The following is a 13,587-nucleotide window of genomic DNA, read 5'->3' as shown; positions in this document are numbered from 1 at the left end:
TAGAATAGTACTTAAGTAAAAGTATTAAAGTATCTGATCTTTACTGTACTTAAGTATCAAAAGTACTTTTCTGATATTAAATGTACTTAAGTACTGAAAGTAAAAGTACAAGTAACTGCTGTTAATAAAAAAGCGGTGAAAGAACCTTACTAGTTTAAAATGTTGTGCTGGTGGTATTTATTGTGAGGTCGTGAAGTTTCTAATTTTTTGATTGAGACCTGTATGATTTTGCTTTGATTATTGTTGTTTCCCCTTCGTTGTTGATCTTTTTTGAAAACATCCTTCCACTGCATATTGCAGTCCATTTTGCCATGATCTGGATGCTGTCGCGGAGTTACTCCAAAAAAAAATCACTGACAGATATCGTAGCCCGACCTATTATCCCGCAAGCGCTGGTACACGTTACTTAATATTGATTTTGGTGTCATCCAGGATCGCGGATTTTCGGAAAACTTAAGTCCCTGCCCAAAAAGGGTATTTAAATTAGCTTTGTAGCAAAAATGGCACATATACAGCGTATTGAAGTGTATAAGATAGTGTTGTAATACTGCGTGTACAAACCAGCCTGATACAAATAGTAGAATTTTGATAGCCCTTGCCCTCGTCCCAGCCATGCATTTGTGTGTTGACAGTCGTAGGAGTTTTGATCGACGTAGCAACAGTAACTAAGCAAGGGGGCTTTGCGAACGTGCGCTGGGACAGCTGATTCGCCAAACAGGCTCGCAGTCTGTGTTCTACCACAGTCCGCGACGTTATTCTCATATCTCTCATGATTCTTTTTTTTTTTTCTAAAGCTGAGTTGATTTTGTAACGAGTAACGAAGGTTTCAAGGGAAATGTAGCGGAGTAAAAGTATCCGTTTTCGTCGCAAAATGTAGCGAAGTGGGCTCAGGGTCAAGGGGCAATCCTTTTGGATTCTTCCATAATGTTTCTGTAGGATCCGTAAATTATTATTTAACCAGTCAATTGTGTTGTTCTTAATTTCAGTTAAAACAATGTCGTCCGGAGCCGCCGGTTTGATGAAGGCTGTGAGGTAAGCTACCTTTCTAGCCATCCCCAGTGGGGGGACCCCTGTAATGAGGGCTTCCGACAGAATCTCTGTGTGGTGGATCGATTGGAGAAGTTTAAACTATGTTTTGCTTAATAAAAACTCTGAATTGCTTGATGTGTCTGTCCCAACAGGAGTAACCTTGGAAGGAGGAGGCTTCTGTGGTACTGTGTTGTAGGTACCCAATAGGCTAAATCTGTTTTTATAAGAGTTAGCCATTTTAAAGGGGGACCCAGACTAATTCAAAAGAAAAAGAAAAGCGGGGAAGTGGTTGGGGTATAAAAAGAGAAAAGAAAAAGGGAAAACAGAAGAAAAATGCAAAACAAACTATAATAAGGTTAAACCGCAATTCGCATTGAAAAAAAGATTTGCTAGAACAGATGTAGTTGTGGTTATGCAGCTGTGAGTCAGATCGTAGAATAAACTAAAAATAAGAAATGAAAATAAAAAAAGTAAGGGAATGAACTATGCAAAACCAAAAAGGAAAAAGTCAATGGTAGAGGGTTGGTGGGATGTGGTTGGTCCGATGGTGAATTGTCTTAGCTGGGAGGTAGATCGTGTTCAGGTCAGGAAACAAGATGTTGCTGATCGTCTGGTAGACTGGTGGTAAGCTGGTTGTGGGCTGGTGGTAGTTCCCAATAAGTGACCCTAGAATGGTTCAAGGGAGGGGGGGCGGGTGGAGTTGGGCCGGTTGGTTGAGTAGATCGTAGTAGATGTTGTGTCGGTCTTCAGTGTACACACATACATATATATGTATATATATGCACACACATGGACACACGCCCAAAAATCACAAACCCATACTCTCTTCTGTAATGTAAAAAAGCCTTAATGTTGGAATGGCATTGTTCGGGGAAGGCAGGAGTGTGTCCCTGTTGTTTCTCTGTGTGTGTTTTATCTTCTCATAGTCTTGCAGTGTGTACACACTTTAGAAAAAACTGAACTGAACACACAGATGTTGGGGTACTCACCGCCCAATAGACCACCAGGACAAAAGGAGAAGGTCTGAACAACATCACTGCACGCCGTGGACCAGATTGAGTAAGTATATTCCAGAAGCAGTTAAAAAAGTAAATATTTATTGGATCTAGAAACAATAAACTAAAAAAGGTTGCACACCAACAAAGGTTAGGGTTAGGGTTAGGATAGGGGGTTTTAACCGAAGTGCACCCCGGTGTAGGCCGTTTCCGGTGAATATCTTTTGACAGGAAGGTGCTAGAGAAACGGGAGGCAGACGCACCCCCCCCAAAGGGAGGAGCGGCTTTCCAACGGCGCCAAGTCCGTGCGACCTTCCCCCCCCGAGATGTGGAGTCGGGCATCACATATGCTGCTGGCCGTAGCGGCTTTGCACAGCAAAATCCTAAGTGTGCTCGGTGCAGGCCGTTTTCGGTGAATATATTTTGACAGGAAGGTGCCAGAGAAACGGTTAGGGTTAGGCACAAGCATTAAAGGAGACTCCGGGTGCACGGGCCATCATCATGCAACTCCCCAAGATCCTCGACACACGCCCACATTAAAGCACAAAGGTTATGAGGTCCCCAATCTAGCGATCGTGAGACATTGTGATCTGTTCTTTCTTTTTTCAGAAGCCTTTTTTCCGGGTCGCGTAGCTACGGACAAGAAGGGACTCGCCCCCAGTACCTTGGCATGCCCGATGGGCCTCCTGGTGGGCGTGTCTGGTGACGCTGTCCGCGGGCGGGGCAAAGGTCAGCCGGGCGCGGGTGGAGCCAAGGGGAGTGACGGCGGGGGCAGCGTCCCGACGAGCGGAGGTCTCGGCAAACGCACAGGGGGGTGTCGTAGTCGTACGAAGGGGCGTGGCGAGGGGCTGGAGGAGAGACGACCCGGAAGGGCGGGGCTCACTCCGCGGCAGCGGCAGGGCAGGAGAAGGCCGTGAGCCTTTCTTTGAAGTGCTGACGTGGCGTGTGGGCCCCCTGGTGGGCGTGTCCGGGGCGACGCCATCCGCCGGGATGTCGAGGGCCAGCCGGGCGTGGGCGGAGCCAAGGGGGGACGCACGGGCTGACCAGAGGGGCGTGGCGTGGGCGGAGCCAAGGGGGGACACACGGGCTGACCAGAGGGGCGTGGCGTGGGCGGAGCCAAGGGGGGACGCACGGGCTGACCAGAGGGGCGTGGCGTGGGTCCAGCGCCGGGGCTTGGCGGAGGTGAGCGCCGTCCTCTGTGGCGCGGCCGGAGGGGGTCTCGAGCCTGCAGGGGGAGGGGGGAGGAGGGGAGGGGAGGGGGGGAGGGAGGGGACCCCCCCCGGGGAGATGGGTCGCGGGGGACCCAGTCGCGTCTATGTGGGTGCATGACTGACGCGTATGTGCGTCTAGCTGTAGGCGCGAGTCTATCGGGTGGTAGACTGACCAGAGAGGGGATGTCCGATGGGTCCCGGGCCTGCGGTGGCGTCGGCCAGGAGAGGGAGGGGTTAAGGTAAGGGCCAGGAGAGGGAGGGGTTAGGGTAAGGGCCAGGAGAGGGAGGGGTTAGGGTGGACGGTGAAAGGGCGAGGGGGCGAGGGGCCGTACGCAAGGGCCGAGGCGAGGGGCACGTCTCAGAAGGAGAGAGAGGGATGGGGGGCACACGAAAACAACAAACACCTACGGCTCGGGGAGGGACACATGGGACCACACGGGAGAAAACAAAAAACAACCACAATATACAAGAACCTTAAAATGTATAAAGGGTGAACAGGTGATGGGCAACAACAATAACACACACAACAACACAAATCATGAGCCCTATAGGGCAACGATACGGCTGAGGGCGTGTAGTGTTTGTTGAGGACGGTCTGGCCGGACTCGCGTGCCCAGGTGTTGGTGGGGAGGGAAGAAGATCAGGAGAGTCGATAGGAGGCACTGGCGGGTTAGGGTTAGGGTTGGGGTTAGGTTCAAGATTAAATGGCATCATCACACAACTCACCTGGATCCCCAACCCAACCCCACACTGGTGATGACGTCCTGGGGGCATGCTACGGAGAGTTCTCGTTGATGAGCCCCTCAGCAGTGGAGCAGCCGAACGAGGCTTCCTGGTAAGTGATGCAAGCCTCCTGGCGGTGCTGGCACGTCTGGAGAACATGCACGTGTGCGTGATCGGCGTGACGACGTCCGCGGGCGGGTCAAAGGTCATCCGGGACCTTCTCGCGTTGCTGACGCGTTTCGTGGACCTCCTGGTGGGCGTGTCCAGGATGGCGCTGTCAGCCGGAGGGTTGAAGGTCAGCCGGGCGCGGGTGGAGCCAAGGGGGGTGCCGACGGGGACAGAGGTAGGCGTCGTCCTCTGCGGCAGGGGCGCGGCCGGAGGGGGTCTCGAGCCTGCAGCAGGGCGTCCGCGTGTCCTGGCGGAGGCGGTGGCCGTACTGGCGAGCGGCCCAGGAGGCAGCCACATCAAAGTTGCAGCGCCAGGCAGGGTCCGCAAGGCAGGAGAGGTCGCTCACCTTCTGGGCCACTGTAGCCCTGTAGTTCGTGGTATAACCCCAGGTCCCAGTCTAAACAATCAGGCTTGAACAGAGTGACACACAAACACACAGACACTTTAAAGGAGTATTTCACCCGCTCCGTATCCTTGCTTGCCCCAACAAGTTTGTGCGGCGTTCTTGTTGTTTTGTTTCCGGTGTAGCTAGATCCGGTATGGTGTTGTAGTTTTTCTAATGTGACTAGTTGTTGCTAGACAGCAGGTGAAACAACTACAACGTTTGCCAAGCCAAAAGAGCGTTAATCGCGCGTTAAAAAAATGAACGCAGTTAAAATTGGTTTGCGTTAATGCTGTTAATAACGTTAAACTGCCAGCTCTAATAAAGACACACATATATAAACATGCGCGCATGCACAGACGCATATATAAACACACATACACAAACACATAGGCCTATACAGGAATACAAACACATATACACACACACACACACACACACGTATATGAACACAAACAAACAAACGTATATATGAACACACACACACTCACGTACATATGAACACGCGCCACGTGCACATACACACCTTATTATAAACACTCAAATATACACACAGACACATGTACACCCGCACACGCATCTATGAACACACACACACACACACGCAGATATGAATACACACACTTACTCAGATATGAACACACACACACGCAGATGTGAACACACACACGCACGGACTACACACACAAGTATATATAAACACACACACACTGTTTTGGTGATTTATATTCATGTAGCCTACTCAACTATAATCCAAATGCTACATTTTCTTGGGCTTCTTAAAGTTGATCTTGATTAACCATGAAAGGAAGAGACTTTTAAGATCTTCCATCAGGTTAACTTAGCAGATTTTGCAAAGACTATATTTCTAATGTCAAATGTATTTGAATTATTGATTGATGGTCAATTTTAACATTTTTAGAATAGAAATAGAATAGAATAGAAAGCCTTTTATTTTTATATTCTTTGGACTCCCTTTATAATGATTTTTATCAGACTGGTTTATAAAGTGTTGTTCTTTGTCTCCATAAAGAGAGAAGTGCCTCCAAGTGACTGTGGTTTGGGTTTAACGCTTAACTTTTGCTTCGTGAACGAGACTTCCTGTTCTCCCCCACAAGCTAGCGCAGTGGTTCTGCTTTCCTAGATGATGATGACGCACACACACACACACACACACACACACACACACACACAGAGACGGAGAGAGAGAGAGAGAGAGAGAGAGAGAGAGAGAGAGAGAGAGAGAGAGAGAGAGAGAGAGAGAGAGAGAGAGAGAGAGAGAGAGAGAGAGAGAGAGAGAGAGAGAGAGAGAGAGAGAGAGGGAGAGAGAGAGAGAGAGAGAGAGAGAGCGCAGACCTACCCAGAGACCATCTCTCCACTGCTGATTGATCAACTCATTACTGGAGCCCCCCCCCCCCTCCTCCCCTGCCAGAATTGCTGGGAGAGAGGAGAACGAGATCTCGCTGCAGAGGACAGCAAAATACTAAACCATGTACTTTTGTGTGTGTGTGGGTGGTTGTGTGTGTGTGTGTGTGTGCGCTCGTGTTTAAAATGAAAGCCGACTCCACTGACATATAGAATAGAATAGAATAGAAATAGAATAGAAAGCCTTTTATTGTCATTGCACGAGTCAAGTACAACAACATTTTTAGTAAGCTTTCCCAATTGGTGCATTCGAGAAAATAAATAAATATATAAATAGAACAAGAACAACAGTATACCAAATAGAAATGTAAATAATGTAAAATAAATAATAAAGTAAAATAAAGTAAAGTACAATACAGCAGTGGGAGGTTAGGGGGGGGTCAGTCAGTCGGGGGTCAGTGCATGTGTGTGTTCAGGGTGGATACAGCTTTTGGGAAGAAGCTGTCTCTGAACCGTGAAGACCTGGTTCTGATGGACCTATAGCGCCTGCCAGAGGGCATCAGGTCAAACAGGTGAAAGCCAGGGTGGGAGCTGTCCTTTGTGATTCTCTCCGCTCTGCTTAGGCAGCGGGAGATGTATATGTCCTTCAGGGAGGGGAGGGGGCAGCCAGTGATCCTCTGTGCGGTGTTTACCACTCCCTGGAGTTTCTTCCGCTCTGCCTCAGTGCACTGTGAAAACCACACTGAGATACAGAACGTCAGAAGACTCTCGATGGTGGAGCGCTAGAAGGTCACCAGCAGCTTCTCTCCCACGTTGTTCCTCCTGAGCACCCTGAGGAAGTGAAGCCGCTGCTGAGCCTTCTTGACGACCGCCGCTGTGTTGGCAGTCCAGGAGAGGCCAGCAGAGATCATGGTGCCCAGGAAGCGGAAGGTGTGGACTCTCTCTACACAGTCACCGTTGATGTAGAGGGAAGCCGGGTCTGCTCTGCTTTTCCTGAAGTCCAGGATGATCTCCTTAGTTTTTGTGATGTTCAATGCCAGGTTGTTGTCTGAACACCACGATGTTAACTTCAGGATCTCATCCCTGTAGGCAGACTCGTCTCCCTCTGAGAGTCCCACCACTGTTGTGTCGTCCGCAAACTTCACTATGGTGTTGCTGGGGTGGGTGGGACTGCAGTCGAAGGTGTACAGAGAGTAGAGGAGTGGGCTCAGCACACACCCCTGTGGAGAGCCTGTGCTGAGGGTGCGGGTGGAGGAGAAGTGGGGACCGAGTTTCACCTTCTGGGGTCGATTTGTGAGGAAGTCACTAATCCAGGAACAGGTGAGCGGGTCGAGACCCAGGGCTCGACCCGGGTCTCTATATATATATATATATACAGTTTATATATATATATATATATATATATATATCTGATATGTATAGATATATGTATATATACATATCAGATTCAGAAGCAGAATCAGAAATACTTTATTGATCCCCGGGGGGAAATTGTTGTTCCAGGTGCTCCATACAATATAAATATAAATACCCTACAAGCTAACCCTACAAGCATAGAAGATAAGATAAGATTATGAATAAATAAATAGATGAATAAATAAATAAAATACAATAAAAATAAAATAAAAGTAAGAAGTGGACATCTCTTAGTTGGTATATATATATATATATATATATAAAGATTCTTATTTAAGGAGGATGATGGTGGACATTTGGGTCAAAGGTCGGGTGGGTAGATGTTTTGGTTTGGTGCCACCTTAATATTCGTACACTTTAAAAAGGGGATTAGGATCTGCATTATGAATATTATCTGAGCTCATAGACACATTGACATTGTACACATTCAGCATTGATTATGCCATAACGATGTTATCCTTTCAAAGTCCAGTCAGAGAAACTGCAGTGTAAATATTCCAACAAATGTGTGTGCTTCTTTGTGTGTGCGTGCATGCATGTACGTTAGAGCATGTGTTTATGATTGTGTGTGTGTAAGACATTTAAAGAGAGTGCCTTTTAGTTTCCGGCTCCGTTTAAAGGCCGCTTTAACATCCCATAAGGGGGGGGGGAATGTATGAAATCATCTTCTACACACACACACACACACAGCATGTGTGTGTGTGTGTGTGTGTGTGTCTGTGTGTGTGTGTCAAGAGTACGCTTTAGTGTGTGTGTGTGTCTGTGTGTGTGTGTGTATGTGTGTGTGTGTGTGTGTGTGTGTGTGTGTCAAGAGTACGGTTTGTGTGTGTGTGTGTGTGTGTCAAGAGTAGGCTTGTGTGAGTTTGTGTGTGTGTGTCAAGAGTACGCTTTAGTTAGTGAGTGTGTGTGTGTGTGTGTGTGTGTCTTAAGAGTACGCTTTAGTGTGTGTGTGTGTGTGTGTGTGTGTGTGTGTGTGTGTGTGTGTGTGTCAAGACTAGGCTTTAGAGTGAGTGAGTGAGTGAGTGAGTGAGTGAGTGATTGTGTGTCTGTGTTTGTGTGTGCATCTGTGTCTGTTCAAGCATTTGTGTGTGTGTTTGTGTGTGCAAACATGTTGTAGTGTGTGTGTGTGTGTGTGCACAGACCTGAGCTGCCGCCCGGGACCCTCTTCAGGTGGTGGGGGTTCCGGGGGATGCTGTCCAGGTGGTGGTGGGACTCGGACCACATGCAGAGCTCGCTGGTGTTGGGGCCGGCCGCCGCCACCCCCCCGCGCCGGGACCCCAGCCCCGTGGTCTGGGGGGGGGGACCAACCAAGGATCTGTTAGGGGCTGATCGTGGTCCCACGTCGACGCAGCCCAAGAGGGTCTACGGACCCCTCACGTCCTCGCGGACACTCCTTGCGTCCACAGCAAGGGCCTGACGCGCGCCTCCCCGATACGTTAACCCTCCGTCGAGGCGACGCAGCAGCGAGGGCTGTGATTGGTCCGCTCACTAAAAGCCGCCGCAGAACCGAAGCAGGTTCACGACTGCCTGGAAGCGTCTGCGGGTTCATCGTTGCGTCGATGTGGAACCATAATCAGCCCTTTAGCCGGTGGCTAATAAGCAATAGCATTGACCCCTCTCATGTAGGGGGCGGACGCAGAGACACTCAAAGCCCCGTACCCTGCAGGGCGAAGCACTCCTGGACGGAGAGGGGCGCCCCCAGGAGGGGGGGGGGGGGGGGGGGGGGTCGGCCAGGACCTCCTCCCCTCCGGTCTCCTCCTCCATCATGTGACCACAGCCACAGCCCGACGAATTACAGTTTGCAATTCGTAAACACAGAGAAAGAGAGAGATTTGATTTCGATTTTTCAAAAACACTTTTTTTTACAATCAACCGAGAGTACAATACATCAGGAAATGTGCTATTTGTTCAGTCTTTAAAAAATGTTGGTTTATCCAACAAAATCCTGTGCAAAGTGCAACTCATCATTTTCAACAAAGCAAATAATATTATTGTAACACCGGCGCTGTTTAAAAGCATCTACATCCCCAAACGCCTTATAAAACGTATACTCCAGCCAGACTCTGGCCCTGAGATGAGATAAACAACGGTCTTGGGGAACAAACAGCCGTTACCGTTATCAAAGACATCCGACGACTCGTTGGAACAGCCAGAGCTAAAGTCCCTCAGGCCCGTTTCGTCATTCCTCTCCTCTCTGTTTCAGTCGAGCTATCCGTTCACCAGCTCCACTGCACTGAGGCCTTCAGCAGCTTTGTGAGAGACAGCATAGAGGAGGTGGACCCCCGATGCGGTCACCTTAAACAACGGTCTCTCCTTCAATTCCAGACGACCCAGGACAGCGTCCATTGGGCTCCGGGGACGGGGGTTAAGGCTTATTCATTGGAGGCTTCTTTTATGTTAAAGGATGGTATAGATGTGTGAATGGTTTTACTATGTCTTATTTATCTTTATTTATATTCCTATTTATTAATTAATTTCAACTATTTTGCACTTATCTGCCAGCACTTATCTTTACCCTGTGTGTTTTTAATACTTCTTGCATGATTTTACCATGTTTTATGCTTTTACCATGTTTTTTATATATATATATGTATATGTGTGTGTGCAATTTTGGGGTTCCTTTATTTTTCACCCATGACTTCTACTGAGATTGCAGTGTGCTCCTTTTATTCCTATATTTTGTATAAATGCGCATGATTCACTATTAATGAGAGGATGTGTATGGATGGGTCTGGATGCGTGTGTGTGTGTGTGTGTGTGTGTGTGTGTGTGTGTGTGTGTGTCTCTTGTTTTGCCCTCTACCCCCAGCACCTTGCCAGGGTTGACAGATGGTATAAACTCCTCTCCATCAAACCACGCAGACAAGAAGTTGCAGTTCACTCTTTATGGTGAGGTGAAGTAGGGTAAAACTGAGGAATGGAAGTACAGCATTTCAGTATGAGAATGACAGAATGCTGTAAAATTAGCTTAGCTACTAAGTTAGCTTGCTAACGTAAGAATATCCATCCATCTAATTTGTTTACAAAGTTTCCTTAATCTTATTATACATCAAACCCCCTTAACATATCAATACAGATAACATACCAACGATGCTTACAAAGGCCAACTTGAAACCAGAGGAGACGCAATTATGAAGACGAGTGTGAGTACCATTAGGGTGACCAGATTTGAGTTTGTGAAAAAGAGGACACTTCGTCGCGGGGGGGGGGGGGGGGGGGCGAAAACATGGGTATTTTTTCTTTAGTTCGTCCGTGAACTTACATTTACGTTTAGGCATGGCTGCAGACATTGCGCCCCGGACAAGATTGTTGACGGGGGGGGGGGGGGGCACCTTCTCAACGAGCACATGAGATCGGTCGCCCAATGACAGACTCTCTCTACAGTCAGCTCGCGCAAGAAGGTGGAACGTAAGGGAGATACCATTTCCAGAACTTGGAAGGCCGTAATAACCATAGACATATACAATGGTAATAACTAGTAGGTTATGTGAAAGACCCAGAAACACAAATATGCGACGAGGCAAAAAAAAATAAAAAGATAATAATAACAATAATATATATATTTATTTATTTTTTGCGACGAGGCAAAATACCGGACGTTTTTGGAATCCCTGCCGGACGCATTTTTTAGGTCTCGAAAAGAGGACATGTCCGGGAAAAAGAGGACGTCTGGTCACCCTAAGTACCATGCTTTCCGATCAAGTGAATGTAGTGTAACGCCCCGTGCCCACTACCTCCGTCAGTTGTCCGTTGCCCATTGACTTTGAATGGGGACGGTCGCGCAATGCATTGTGGATCCGTCCGTTGACTTGGAGCGTTCGCCACCGTCAAAAAGTTGAAAAAATGTTCAACTTTTTCGGCAGCGACGGTTCCGTCATCCAATCAGATCGCGTATGCAAATTTAAGCACTGTGACGCGACTCGGGCTCTGACGATACTGGAAAGCGGGAAAGCGGGTCTTCTTGCCTCGCAACAAGCAGGAAGAAGCGGGAAGAACCCGGCGAAGCGATTTGATTGGCTGACGGTTGCCTCTGCAAAGACTACTCCCCCATCCGTCAGCCACGCCTTCCCACGTCCGTTGACTGACGGTGCAGTGGGCACGAGGCGTAATGGAGTGCAAGGAATGCATATCAGAACGTGTTCCAGAAAAATACCAAAGTTCGCCAGTAGATGGCATCACAGGACCATCAATAGACTGAATTACACTGAAGACTGAATTACGCAGGAGAAAACATACATGTAACAGAACACATGTGTTTATATATATATATATATATATATATATTTATATATATATACTCCTATGCGTGTGTGTGCGGGCGGGGTCCTCAGATCCCCCCTTTTATTTACTCTGATGTACTTTTCATCCTTTCCAATAGAAGTGTGTTTCTATGGGCCCGTTGGCTGTGTCACCGTCAGCAGTTACCAGGGACCGTCCTGCCGTCGCCTCTACCCACCACGGGACCACCACCCTCTCCGGCTACCCACCACGGGACCACCACCGTCACCGTCAGCTGGAGGCCTACCTACACCAATCGCACCAACACCACACAGCCACACTACCACGCACACAACAGACGCACGCTACCTCCCACACCTACATCCCGTTATAGACCCCCCAGCCTTCAGTATAGACCCCCACACACCCACCATCACCACAATAGACCCACACACACATATCAAACCACAGAACACACCAGACCCACACCAACACACCCACACACACAACCACTCAGACCACAAAGACCACCTCCACCATCCACCCGTCCACTCCTCCCACCACCACCAACACACACCCGGTACATTGCACCAGATTGCCCCACCCGTGGAAAAGACAAAGTATATTTTAAAATACTCCAGGCCCTGCACCACAGGGACACAGCGGACAGAGCGGTGTCCTCCCGGGAACTCCCCAGGGGGATGTTACGACAGGTCCACAAATGATCACACTTCATCAAACCCATCACCCACAGACACCACATCACAAAGAAATAATGACAACACCAACACCTGGATGCACAATGACACGTTGATCCTAAAAGAACACTACACACACACAATAGACCAACTCACACAAACACCCCAGCCCACCAACACACTCTCACTTAAGATCACTACCAACTGGGCACACAAGAGATTGGGCCACAGACTATTACCCACCACCTTACATCAACTAGAACACACACTACTCCATACACCGTCCGCCCCTCACTCACCACTCATTACCAACCCACACCCCCTCAACCTACTCCCCCCCTCCCCCATACCGACCAGTTTCCCCTAGAATTTTTTTTAGGCCCGGTGGTAAGAGCTGATAGTGTGATTTTTTTATAATTTTTTCACGGAATGCTAGAGTATTTGTTGGTTATTTCCATGTAAAACACTTGCTTCGCCATCACAAGTTGATAATGATTCAATAAACACGTTATTAACAACAAACTAATTTTATTTACAATACAATTTTTGGTGGTGCTGTCACACTAAATTTGTACCGGCTGCCAAATTTGTACCGGGCGCGTCATCCATATGTAATCCATTCCAAACCTGCCTGCAACAGATGATCGCGTCGTCCGTTGCCTGGCAGGTTTCAAAAAACATTCGCGCTCATGTTGCCAAAGACGAAATAACATAGTACAGTTAACGGATCGCTAGATAACACTTGTTTTTACTTTATATTTGTATTGTATTTCATTTTTTAATCAAATTTAGCTAGTAAACTGAGTGTTTAAAGCGGGTTTCAAAAAACATTTGCGCTCATGTTGCCAAAGACGAAATAACATAATACAGAAAACGGATCGCTAGATAACACTTGTTTTTACTTTATATTTGTATTGTATTTCATTGTTTAATCAAATTTAGCAAGTAAACTGAGTGTTTAAAGCAGGTCAAGGACGAAATAGCACAATACAGATAACGGATCGCTAGATAGAAGGTTCGCGAATGTTCGTGAACCTTTCACGTCATTCGAAAGGTTCTAATCATCTGATCATCTGTTGCCGGGCAGGTTTGGAATGGATTACGTATTGATGACGCGCCCGGTACAAATTTGTCAGCCGGTACAGATTTAGTGTGACAGTGCCATGCTAATGATGATATAACTTAATGCTGTCAGATTGTCCGTTATGATGGGGCATAATCTGCGCACGCGCGACACCGCATTATTCTTTTTTCATTTTTTATTTTTATTTTTTCTGGTAGGGGAAACACTGTCCCCATACCACCCCACCTCGAGCCTGGACCTTCCCCTCACCGACACCTCCACAGCCCACACTCAGCCACACAGATCCCCCCCCTCCCCCC

The 13,587-nt window shown here is 47.9% G+C and overlaps 1 long non-coding RNA gene across 1 annotated transcript; it reads right to left on the bottom strand.

The window, feature by feature from the left end:
* Nucleotides 1-8,999: 8,999 nt before the first annotated feature.
* On the bottom strand, nt 9,000-10,442 carry LOC130369681 (uncharacterized). The gene is made up of 3 exons (XR_008892872.1): nt 10,374-10,442; nt 10,101-10,198; nt 9,000-9,538 (listed from the first exon to the last, which is right to left on the bottom strand). It is a non-coding gene; the product is annotated as an uncharacterized LOC130369681 (long non-coding RNA).
* Between the last annotated feature and the right edge of the window lie 3,145 nt (nt 10,443-13,587).

Source organism: Gadus chalcogrammus, chromosome 17 (assembly GCF_026213295.1).
Source record: "Gadus chalcogrammus isolate NIFS_2021 chromosome 17, NIFS_Gcha_1.0, whole genome shotgun sequence".
Lineage (NCBI taxonomy): Eukaryota > Metazoa > Chordata > Actinopteri > Gadiformes > Gadidae > Gadus > Gadus chalcogrammus.
This window is presented reverse-complemented; position numbering and strand designations above follow the sequence as displayed.